This window comes from Scylla paramamosain, chromosome 16, assembly GCF_035594125.1.
Source record: "Scylla paramamosain isolate STU-SP2022 chromosome 16, ASM3559412v1, whole genome shotgun sequence".
NCBI classification, from domain to species: Eukaryota; Metazoa; Arthropoda; class Malacostraca; order Decapoda; family Portunidae; genus Scylla; species Scylla paramamosain.
In genome coordinates, this window is record NC_087166.1 from 8,062,399 (window position 1) to 8,075,058 (window position 12,660).

The following is a 12,660-nucleotide window of genomic DNA, read 5'->3' on the forward strand; positions in this document are numbered from 1 at the left end:
GTGTGTGTGTGTGTGTGTGTGTGTGTGTGTGTGTGTGTGTGTGTGTGTGTGTGTGTGTGTGTGTGTGTGTGTGTGTGTGTGTGTGTGTGTGTGTGTGTGTGTGTGTGTGTGTGTGTGTGTGTGTGTGTGTGTGTGTGTGTGTGTGTGTGTGTGTGTGTGTGTGTGTGTGTGTGTGTGTGTGTGTGTGTGTGTGTGTGTGTGTGTGTGTGTGTGTGTGTGTGTGTGTGTGTGTGTGTGTGTGTGTGTGTGTGTGTGTGTGTGTGTGTGTGTGTGTGTGTGTGTGTGTGTGTGTGTGTGTGTGTGTGTGTGTGTGTGTGTGTGTGTGTGTGTGTGTGTGTGTGTGTGTGTGTGTGTGTGTGTGTGTGTGTGTGTGTGTGTGTGTGTGTGTGTGTGTGTGTGTGTGTGTGTGTGTGTGTGTGTGTGTGTGTGTGTGTGTGTGTGTGTGTGTGTGTGTGTGTGTGTGTGTGTGTGTGTGTGTTTATCAGCACTGTAATTACTTTTCACAGATTTTTTTCTTTCCTTAATTTCTTGGTTTGTATTTCTTTGTATTCGTAAAAAGACGGGTAGTCATTACATAAGTAAAGCGAATATTCAATGTAGAACTCAAAATAACAAAAGCATAGTTGCCTTAAAAAAATCTCAAAAGATCCCAAGAAAAAAATAAACAAACTCAAGAAATATATCTTATCAACACAACCATAAATAAATCTGAAATAAAAACATAAACACGAGCTCTCTCCTACAGTAAGATTGAGACGCAATTGAAAGGAAGAGGGAGAGAAGGAGAGAGATGACGGAAGGTAGGGAACAAAAATAAGAGACACACTACCTCCTTCCCTCCCACCCTCCCGCCTTGAGCAACCTGAAGGGAAGGGAAGGAAGGGGGAGGGGTTGCCGTCCTGCCTCATATCACATTACAAAGACAATTCCTGCGACATACGTGAAGCACTTAGCCTTCAGTTCCTTCTTCCGAGTGGAGAGTAAATGGCATCTCCTCCCGATCTCCTACTCCTGCCCACCCCAGGTCCCCGCGCCCCCAACCCGCTCTTTCATCTGACATAATTTTACTCGTTCTCTCTTCTCTTTGGCACTTAAATATGATCTGTTCGCTAATGCACTCATTGAAATCTCACCTCCCGCCTCGCTCGCTCCGTTTTCCTTCAGTCACGTCTCACGTTTCATAAATCAACACTTAGGTGCACACGTCTTTCGCTCCAGTGTTCCCTACGATACTCAGGTGCATTGCTGCCTACTTCCCAGGTAGAGAGACGTATTTCTGAGGGCGACGTGAGATTCTGGAGACGTCACAGCCACAGGTAAGTAGATTGAGGGAAGGTTAGAGAGGGAGAGCGGCACGGGAGCGAGTCTGAACGATCGTCAGTGGAAGGAAGGTCTCGTGGCTCGCTTACCCTTTTGTTCCTGGCAGGTAATGGGGTAAAAGCGTTGACGTTCCTGCCTCCACAATCACCCGAAAAGAAAATATCATCCCCCACACTTATCCCAGCCCGCTCCCTACCACCATTACTACCACCACCACCACCACCACTACCACCCTCTTAAACTGCGTTACATCCTCTTACTCCTCTCTCTCTCCTGTCTAACTTCTCTCTATTCATACCTCTTTTTTTCCCTTTTGAGATGTGTTCAGTGGCACTTCCCCACACTTGACGGCGTAGTAAAGATGGCACTCACAGATAGAGGCTTCACCAGACGCTGCAAGATTGAAGAAACTAACAGGTGTATCATCGCTGGCGCCTTTCACGGGAGGGAGAAAACAAATCACGGCTAAGATGTACGTGGAAGATGATAAGAACGGAAAATGTTTTGCAATGAAATGGGGTTTGATGGCCTCCTCCCCTCCTCCTCCTCCTCCTCCTTTTCCTTCTCAGTCTATCGCGCAGGTTCCGTCTGAAGACCCATAATTAGATAAGGCACTGCTCAAAGAATATTTTCGTGGGGCAAAAATTGACTCTTACTCCACGCTTTGGTTGGGCTAATTGAGCTGAGTGTGGCCCCTTCGATCCCGCCAGCTGGCAACAACAACCGCCACTCAGATTCTTCAAAAAAAAACAGCGCCAGAAAACAGCAACAGCAACATCAACAGCAGCAAGTTTTCTACGTACCCATAACTGTGGGAAAGGAGGAAAAAAGGGAAAAAAACAATATCACCGCAAAGATTCTTGAAAACACCCCTAGAAAACATCAAAAACAGTAATAAGTGATCTACATGGCTATGCCCTCCACCAGAAAATAATCACGCTCGGGAAAATGGGGAAGAAAGGGGTTTTACAGGTGTCTAAACGTCAACAATCAGGTAATAAATGAAGTGATAGAGTGTTAGAGTGTTGTCCTTCTTGAGTCGTGTGTCTGGTGAAGGATGAAAGGTAACCACGAGAAAGGTTCATGAAAATATCCTTTAGAGTGGTGCTTTGAAAAGTGACGTTAGGGAATGGGAGAGGAATTAGTGTTGCGGGAAAAAGTGTATGGGTGAAAATATTACTGGAAATGCGTTTCTGATTTTTTTTTTTTTTGACGATTTGGTTAGGTTGGATCAAGTAGTTAGATTGTTTAGTTTGATTAGATTATGGTTAATTTAGGTTTGTAATTCTTTAACAGTTTAACGAATTCAGAGAGAAAAAAAAAATTCCACTTATTTTTATCTTTATTTTTGTGTTATTTTGTACTAACAAATTTTCATGCGCCACTGACTTTTTCTTTCCCATTTATTCCTGTGCCACATGATCCAACGCTATTTTTTTCCCCTAAGCGTTTATTTTTCACATTGCCATCTTTTTTCAGTGGTATTTTGTCATGTGCATTTTTTATATTTTCTTTTTTCTTCGTACATTCTTTTTATGTAAACTGGAGGCAGACGAAGGGCAAAAACAAAAAACAAAAAAAAACAAAAAATGCACGCTAATTGTCTCTCCCTTCAGAATCAAAACTATAACAAATACTTCATGTTCTTTACCTTTGGCTGACTCAGTGAGGGCTGCCTGCCTTCAGCTTCACGGGAACTGTGGAAGAGAACACGTAAAGTAACACAGAATAACATGCACTTGAGATCTCTCTTCATATTGATATTGTGGAAAAGAAAAGATACGATGCTGAAAAAAAAAATTATGGGTGTTATTGTGGATGAAAGGAAAATACGAAGGATTTTGATAAATAAAAGATAGAATGGTGAAAAAAAGGAATGTTGGGTGTTATTCTGGAAAAAAAGAAAAGTATATAGGATGCTGATAAATAAAAAAGATTTGTATTAAGATAAACGGTTTTCCTGTACTCGATCTTAAGTAAACATTCACTTTTCGTTGCAAAAACATTGGAAATTATATGAATACTGCATGATTAAGTGTTTTGCATCGTTTTGATATTATGTGATGGATATTCCAAATACACACACACACACACACACACACACACACACACACACACACACACACACACACACACACACACACACACACACACACACACACACACACACAGCAGGTATCTCAACAACTGCAGTGTGTTCTCGCCTCCCTGTCAGATCCTTCTATCCCTCCCTTGAAGCAATTAGATGACGAAAACACACACACACACACACACACACACACACACACACACACACACACACACACACACACACACACACACACACACACACACACACACACACCAGAAGTCCCACAATCCCTCAACAATAACTCACACCACACAGCACCACACACACCAACACCTTCTTCAGCACCATTCCTCGTTTGAAGTACTGTTAATAACGAGTCCCCTAATGGTGCGTGAGGTCGCGTTAACGAAGCTGTTGGGTGGTTAGCGGGCGGTGAAGGAGCCGAGCCAATGGTGTTATTGCATTGGTGGGACGCTGCCTTTGATCCCGCGTCAAAACTTCCAGTAATTAAGACGCGAGAGACAGAAAGAGTCCCGAGGGAAAAAAATGCTGCAGAATTTCCTCCTCGGATCGGGCGAAATGAGTGCCCGGTTGATTTGCTGACAGAGGGGAGCCGAAGGGAGCCGAGGGGAGCTGAGGGAAGGACGGCTGGTAGAGGAGGGATGGTAGAGGGGGGAAGAGGAGGAAGGGTAAAGGAGGTTGAAGAAAGTTGAGAGCGTGGAAATGGAGAGAGGGAGGGACAGCAGGAGGAAGTGAAAGAGGGTGAACGACTGAGAAATTGAGACCAAGGCAGTGAAAGACGAAGGATCGAAGTGGAGGAATAGGGAGCTAATGGGAGTAAGGTTAGGTTATGGTAAGTTAGATTAGGTTAAGGTTAGATGGAGAGGGGAAAGTGCAAAGAAAATGAGACTTAGTGAAAGGTGAGAAATCGAACCAAAGAAACAAGTTGCTAATGAAGTAAAGTTAGGTTAGGTTACAATAGGATAGGTTAAGTAGTTCTAGGTTACGAGAAAGGGAAAGACTAAAGTGGAAGACTGAAAGAAAACTGACTTAATGAGAAGTGAGATCACAAACTGGAAGAACAGAACGTTAATCAAAGTTAGGTTAGAATAGGTTAGATTAATTTGGGTTAGGTTAAGTTAGGTTAGGAGAGATAGAGAGAGGGAAGTAGAAGACTGAGAGATACCTGACTATATAAGGGAGAGGCTGAACTAAAAGAACAGAAATTAATAGAAATTACGTTAGGTTACTTTAGGTTACGAGACCAGAAGGAAAAAAATAAGAAAGAAACTGAAACCTGATTAAACCTTAAGAGGAAATTACATAAGAAAAGAACAAGAAAACAAGAAAAGAACAAAAAGAAAACAAGAACAAGAAAAACAACAAAAAGAAGAGAAAAATAAAAAAAACAAGAACAAAAACATGAAGAATAGAAGAAGAGTGAAGAAGGAAGAAGAAGAAGGAAAAGGAGAAGAAGAAGAGGAGATCGTCAAAAGAGGTTAAGGCGTCTAAATGGAATTGTGAGACGTCGAAATAGAGACGGAGAAGATAATGAGATCTGGAAAGACGAGGGGTGAGGGAGCAAGGAAGGTGACGAAGAGGTGAGGACGAGGAGAAGAGGAGGAGGAGGAGGAGGAGGAGGAGGAGGAGAGGGGGATAGTATGAAAATATGAGAAGGGATTGAGGGGGAATTGGTGGGGGGACTGAAAGGGAAGGGTGAAGAAGGTGACGCTAAATGGTTCTAGAATGCAGCTGAAAGGAGGAACCGTTTCACCTGAGGAAGAAGACACGAAGGGAAGAAAAGGAGAGAGAGAGAGAGAGAGAGAGAGAGAGAGAGAGAGAGAGAGAGAGAGAGAGAGAGAGAGAGAGAGAGAGAGAGAGAGAGAGAGAGAGAGAGAGAGAGAGAGAGAGAGAGAGAGAGAGAGAGAGAGAGAGAGAGAGAGAGAGAGAGAGAGAGAGAGAGAGAGAGAGAGAGAACACAGTAAGGGGTCAGAGCCGCCCAAACTTTGACAGGCACCCGAGGGAACAATCTTTGATGTGTATGGAAAGGAATCAAATTCAACTAACAAGAGAACTTCCAACCCGCTGAGTGAATTCAAAGTTGTACCAAAAGAAAGACAGCATTGATCTGGCGGAGGAGGAGGAGGAGGAGGAGGAGGAGGAGGAGGAGGAGGAGGAGGAGGAGGAGGAGGAGGAGGAGGAGGAGGAGGAGAAGGAGAGCCAAAGGGCGACTAGTATGTTGAAGCAGTAAATGGCTTTTCAAAGGCTATCCAACACTCTTTCGGCCGCAGTATTTGCCTTCCTCTGCCAGCCAGCCTGTGTGTGTAGGTGCCGACTGTGTGTGTGTGTGTGTGTGTGTGTGTGTGTGTGTGTGTGTGTGTAACTAAGAGGAATTAATCATTCTCTCTCTCTCTCTCTCTCTCTCTCTCTCTCTCTCTCTCTCTCTCTCTCTCTCTCTCTAGACCTGTAAGACGTGATTTTCTCATAATTTCTTTCCATTCCTTGTCTTTAATCACTTTATCCTTCCTCTTTCCTTGTTTATCTTATTCTCTCTCTCTCTCTCTCTCTCTCTCTCTCTCTCTCTCTCTCTCTCTCTCTCTCTCTCTCTCTCTCTCTCTCTCTCTCTCTCTCTCTCTCCTTCCCCCTTCCGTCTTTTCGCCCTTCTTTCGATATCACACGCACTCTCTACAATACCTCTCTCTTTCTCTGTATATGTTTGTCCGTCTCTCTGTCTCTCTTTTCCTACGTCTCTCTTTCTCCTTGGTATTTTTCCTCTCCACACTTCAGTACCGCCACGTCGAGGAGGGATGGAGAGCACAGGGTTAGTCAGAAGGCCAGTGCTGAAGTGGGTGAAGGAGGATGGCACCTGTGAGGACTGCAGAGTGGGTGAATGAGTGAGTGAGTGAGTCTGAGCTGTATGTGAGTGATGGACGGATTGACTGACTGACTGACTGACTGACTGACTGACTGACTGACTGACTGACTGACTGACTGATTGACTGACTGGATGAATGAGTGAATAAGTGTACAAGTTTTGAATTGAGTGAATTTGTGCGTTATGTCAAAGTGAGTGAGTGACTGAGTGACTGAGTGAGAGAGCGAATAATCAAAGTTTTTAATTAAGAAGAAATACGAGGAAGAAGAAAGTAATGCAGTGACTGAAGAGGAAGACAAAAAGATTACTTGCAGGAATGCGTGAATAATAATTAAGATAAACGCGCGTAAATGACACAAACGAAATTAAAGAATGAAAGAAGACACAAATGAGTGAAAGATTATAAAAAAAAAAAAAAAAAACAGTAAAAGTAAATGATAAGTGAAGCAGAAGAGTGAAGGAGAACTTACTTAACAGACATAAATAAGAAAAAAAGGTTAGATACGACAATTAAGAGGAAGAAAAAGAAGACGGTTTAGAAAAAGGAAATAAAGAAGGAAAGGTAAGTGCAACGCAAGAAAGAGAAAAATAACGGGAAATAAAAACTGAGGTTGTTCAGGGGAAAAAAATAAAATAAAAGAAAGTTGAAAGAAAGAGGAAAGAAAGATCAGGGAATGAGGGGGAGGGAGTTACGAAGGGTGATGAAAAAGTTAAACAAGAGGAAGGAGGAGGAAGGAGAAGGGAGTAGAAGGAGCCTCAAACTGTCGATCTCTCTCTCGCAGAAACTAATTTCACATCCATTTGTGGAGGTGGAGACGAAGTAAAAGTCAAAACACAATTAACAGTGAGATAATGTAACTGGGTCTGGAGGAGGAGGAGGAGGAGGAGGAGGAGGAGGAGGAGGAGGAGGAGGAGGAGGAGGAGGAGGAGGAGGAGGAGGAGGACAGGAGAGGAGAGGAGAGGAGAGGAGAGGAGAGGAGAGGAGAGGAGAGCAGAGGAGAGGAGGAGGAAAAAATAAAAGGAAGTGAAATTGAAGGTAAAGATCGAAGGACGAAAATCTCAGGGGTAATGATGTAAAGGAAGGTGTGAAAAGAAAACAATACTAAAGGATGATGTAAAAATTAAAAGATAACAAAAAAAGAGAGATGAATGAGGAGTGACCATTTACATTGCTTCATAAGGAATATAAAAATGTAAATGAAACAAAAATAACAAAAAAGGCTAAAAGAGAAAAAAATAAAAAATAAAAATAAAAATAAATAAATAAACGACACAAACACAAAACAGAAAAATAACAAAAAAACACACGGATAAGAAAAAAAAAACTCAACTAAATATGTAAACCTATAATTCGCCACAATAACAGACAACAAACAAAGCGAAAGAAACACACATCTCTTAAAAAACACAACTAAAGTAATTACACACACACACACACACACACACACACACACACACACACACACACACACACACACACACACATACATCACAATTAAAAACCCCACGACTTCCACCCTTCCCTTCCTTACTCTCTCTCCCCTCACCCAAGACTGCAAACTGGAAACTGGAATACTGGGCCACTTAAAGAAACACTCCGTAAATTACAAAGTGGTATGGGAGTGTCGGTAATTGAGTTAAGGCGCAAGTTACTACCGGGCGCGGCCAGTAATACGTCCCTAATGCTGTTCCCCCAAAACAATACATGATCTGTTTTGTTTCCCAGCCGCCGTGCTAACCATTAATCCCATTACAACTTGTTAATGGGAAGTTTCTTCTGGAATAATTCAAACTTGTACTACTACTACTACCACTGGCTCGCGCGTTCTCTCTCTCTCTCTCTCTCTCTCTCTCTCTCTCTCTCTCTCTCTCTCTCTCTCTCTCTCTCTCTCTCTCTCTCTCTCTGTCTCTCTCTTGGGGTTGAATTAGTTGTGCAGTATTCTGTCCACTTCTTTCTTTTCTTCTTTCTTCTTCTTCTTCTTTTTCTTCTTCCTCTCTCTCTCTCTCTCTCTCTCTCTCTCTCTCTCTCTCTCTCTCTCTCTCTCTCTCTCTCTCTCTCTCTCTCTCTCATATCTGATTTAACTGCGACAAATCGTTTTATCTAATGTTCGGAGGGGATGTCACCGCTGTATGGACGAGAGAGAGAGAGAGAGAGAGAGAGAGAGAGAGAGAGAGAGAGAGAGAGAGAGAGAGAGAGAGAGAGAGAGAGAGAGAGAGAGAGAGAGAGTAGTATTTTCCTCTCACCCTCCTTTACACATCCTCTTCCGTTGCTCAGAATCTTCAGTTGTCTTCCTAGCAAATATTCACCTCATCTCACCTTCCCTCACCCCGACAAAGTGGAGAACGAGGGGGAGAGAAGGAGAGAGAGAGAGGGAGAGAGAGAGGGAGAGTGAGGGGGTACAATGTCTCCTCCTCATATTACAAGGACGTGCGGCTCTCCCAGCTCTTCCATTCACAAGCTGTGTGATAAACAGTCAGACATCACAGCCATCAGGAGCCTATGCCAGAATTTAATTAAACCCCTGCACTGCACTCCTGTCAATGCCATCTGAATAGGCGGCGTCGACCCTCCACCACCACCACCACCACCACCACTACCACCACTACCCTCACCCTTGTCTCCTTCAGAACGAGGGTGACGCCTAAGTACTAATGGTAAGATGCAGCCTGATCACCCATTAGCAGACTGAGGGTTATGGTCATAGCACAAGGAGCAGGCGATGTATGTCTAGACTGATTGGTGCTGTATATATTGGCGTGCCTTGGTCGTTTGGTGGTGATGCAAAACTGGTGTGGTTGTGAGGAGTGAGTGGCGAGGCGGGGTGGTACTGGTGTGGTGCTGTGTCTTGTTTCTTGTCATTGGTCGTTGGTGTGCGTTACGTTTGGTGGGTGTTTGTTTTGGTGTTGAGTGTCTGGTTGGTTTGTTGAGTTTAGTGGGTGATACGTATGTGGTTTTCATGATGCTGTTTTTTTTTTTTTATGGTTGGAGAATTGTTTGTGTTGCTATGAGAATTGTTTCATGATCTCTCTCTCTCTCTCTCTCTCTCTCTCTCTCTCTCTCTCTCTCTCTCTCTCTCTCTCTCTCTCTCTCTCTCTCTCTCTCTCTTTCGTTATCTGAACAGCTGGCATGAAAATATTGCAAAAAGAAATATCAAGAGAAAAAGAAAATAATAAAGAAAAAGGACACAACTAAAGGCCGATAAATGAAGAAAGGAAAAAAGAAAAAGAAAAAGAAAGGGACAGTGAATAAGCGAAACATAGCACAAGGACGAGGGAAAGATAAAGAAGGAAGAAGACAGTGAAAAGTAGGAAAGGGAAGAACGAAGAAGAGAAAAGACACGGTGATAATTATGGCGGCGGCGGCGACGGCGGCGGCGGCGGTGATGGTGGCGATGGCGGCGGCCGGGAGGATGCGACACAGGCACAGATTAATGGCACTGGGAAATGCAATAGAAGTGTTGATACCGCGGAAACCGATATTATTGGAACGCTACATCAGCGCTCAAAAGGCCGACCCCCGCTATCTCCTTGATGAACGGGTCCCGGCTCTGCCCAAGACACCAATAATTACGACAGTGATGAGATTTATGCATGAAGCAATACCCGGGAAGGCGAAGGTCCGTGCCACCTTTGAGGAGGAAAACGAGGACTCATCCGTGTGTGAGCAGCGCGATCCTTGCATGTCCCGCCACCAAAGGACTGAAGGAGGAGGAGGAGGAGGAGGAGGACTGGGGCTTGTGGAGAAGGAATGGGGGGCAGTGGTGGAAGAGGAGGGAACAGTGGTGGTGGCAGGGAAGGAGATGGAGGAGGATTGGGAGTTGTGGATGCGGAGGAGGAGGAGAAGGAGGAGGAAGACTGGGATTGTAAAGGAGAAGCCAGATGGGGTGGATTGGGGCTTGTGAAGGAGGGCGATCAGGTCAAACAGGAATGAACTAAAGGAAGTAGAGGAGGAGGAGAAGGAGAAGAAGGAGAAGAAGGAGGAGATGAAGCAACGAATGGCCAACGATAATACCAAATAAAAACGAAATCGCAAACAAGACCAATACTTCAGACTGAAAACATGGATAAACGTAAGAAGAATAATAATAATAATAATAATAATAATAATAATAATAATAATAATAATAATAATAATAATAATAATAAAAAGGAGAACCAATATGATCCCAACCACTTACACCCACCCAGTACAAAGTCCTCGAATAGCTTAACCTAACAACACAACGAGTAACCCCAAAAGAGAGACACACAATAGCAAGTGAACAGAAATATCACGGGACTCAAAATGCCCTTGGATATAAGCTGCTTAAAAATAAAATCCCCCTAATAGTTAAGGATAATACTGCATTCTTGTTCCTCGTTATGTTATGATAAGGAAATAAGTAAGGGGGTGGTCCAGACAAAGCGCCACATAAAAAAAAAAAAAAAAAAAACGCGCGAAGTAAATACGGATATAGAAAAAAAATATAACGTAGATGAAAATAATGTTAGTAGGAGCAGTGATAAAAGCGAAAATCTTGTAACGTAACGCTGAGCTAACTGGAAGGGCTCAAAGGACTGGAAGGAGATGTCTGGCGAAGAAGTAATAAAACCAAGACTCCTATAATGCAATTCAGGGCTAACTGGAAGAATTGAAGGGATTAGAGGGACTGGAAGAAGCTACAGGCACCTTATAAATATCAAGGATAGCAGTAATAAAAGTAAGACTAATGTAACGCAGTGAAATGGCTGGAAGGACTGGAAGGAGTGGAGGGACTGGAAGGACCTACAGGCAGCTTATAAATAATCACAAGCGCAAACGACCGATCCAGCAATAATTTGTCTTTCGCAGCAGCCATCAGCCACAACGCACGGCTGTCACGAGTCATCAATCAGGAAGCGGCTGACGAGTGGCGGAGGGCAGCGCTATCACCACCACCACCACCACCACCACTGACGTCACCACCATCACTAGCACCATTACACCACCATAACTACAGTCATATCCCTTCTCATCATAATAATCACCATCAATTCAATCACCACCATCACCATTCAGCGATAGTTGCCAGCACAACACAAAACCAGCAGACGCTCTAAGGTTTTCCTCTTTATGTCCCCTTTGCAATACATATTTTCCTGAGCCATCCTCCTCTACACACATTTCACCGTTGTACTTTACACAGTTCAGCTTCGTAGGTCTTACAGATGCAGGAAGTTTAGTGTTTGTTTAAAAAATTAAGAAATAGTGTGAATTATTATTACTACTGCCATCTAAACTATACCCAGAGAACCACCATCTGAAAAAAAAAGGTACACAGATTCATTACACTCACCCACACACCCACCCAGCCACACACCCTTCCCTCCCCAACAAGATCAAAACCCAAACAAGCGAAGACACAGCACCGCACTGACAGGCGAGCAAGTCAAGGGAAGAAGAAGCCGCCGACTCTAAAAATCTCAGTGCTTCCTATTTCCAGATTCCAAGAGAGGGAGAGACGGAGCGGGAGAGGAGGAGGACGAGGGAGGCTCCGGGCAAAAGCGAGGGTTAGCAAAGAGGAGAAATATGAAAGAATATGGATAGGTCGCGGTATCAGAGTCGTGAAGGCCCCGTCTGGCGGTGGGCGCGATTATCCCTCACGCCGATTTTATTAGACGCCTCTAAATAAATGACTTGCAGCCTGAAAAGAGACGCCGAGGGAAGTGCAGTACGGGTGGCGGCGACCGAATTTCCGATAGCTTTAGTCCCTTTTCGTTTGCGTTGGCCCGGCGTGCGACGAGGAGCGAAGGGAAGAGAGGAGACGGAATCTGCCTGCCTCGTCTCTTCCTCCTTCCTTGTCTCTGGGAAGGAGGGAAGGAAGGAAGGAAGGAGTTCGGGGAATGACGCACCGGGAGAAATACGTCCTGGCAAACGGATCACGTCGGAATAAAGAAAAAAAAAAGAAAAAAGAAAGTGGTGCGAGAGTCGTAAATTTCTTTGAGGTTCTGGAGGCGTCGTGTTCGGGAATTTGTAGGGAGGTGGTGGTGGTGGTGGTGGTGGTGGTGGTGGGAGGCGCGTCGCTGCTCCTCAAGCCATGTTTCATCCCGGGAGACGCCGAGGCATAAGTTATTCTCTACCCAAGACGCCGCCGCTGCCTCCGCCTTCACCACCAACACCACAGACACCACTCCGATTCCATCCCCTATCTCCCTCTCTCCCTCCCTCCCTTCGCCGCCATTGCTAGACTCCAATTCGAACCTCCAGCAGAAGGGTGCTTTATTCTTTTCAGTGTCAGTCATTGCTACAGAGATGAAAGAATTACGGTGAATCATTATTGCACAAAAAGAAGTTAGTTCACAATATGGTTAATTAAAAACGTAATGCGGAGAGAGAGAGAGAGAGAGAGAGAGAGAGAGAGAGAGAGAGAGAGAG

General features: G+C 44.3%; 1 long non-coding RNA gene across 1 annotated transcript in view; it reads right to left on the reverse strand.

Annotated features, from left to right (window-relative positions):
• Positions 1-12,660, reverse strand: part of LOC135107804 (uncharacterized) — a 115,515-nt gene that overhangs the window by 44,696 nt on the left and 58,159 nt on the right. The window contains exon 2 of the long non-coding RNA XR_010271999.1: positions 2,972-3,017. This is a non-coding gene — a long non-coding RNA (uncharacterized LOC135107804). The remainder of the gene's footprint in view (positions 1-2,971; positions 3,018-12,660) is intronic.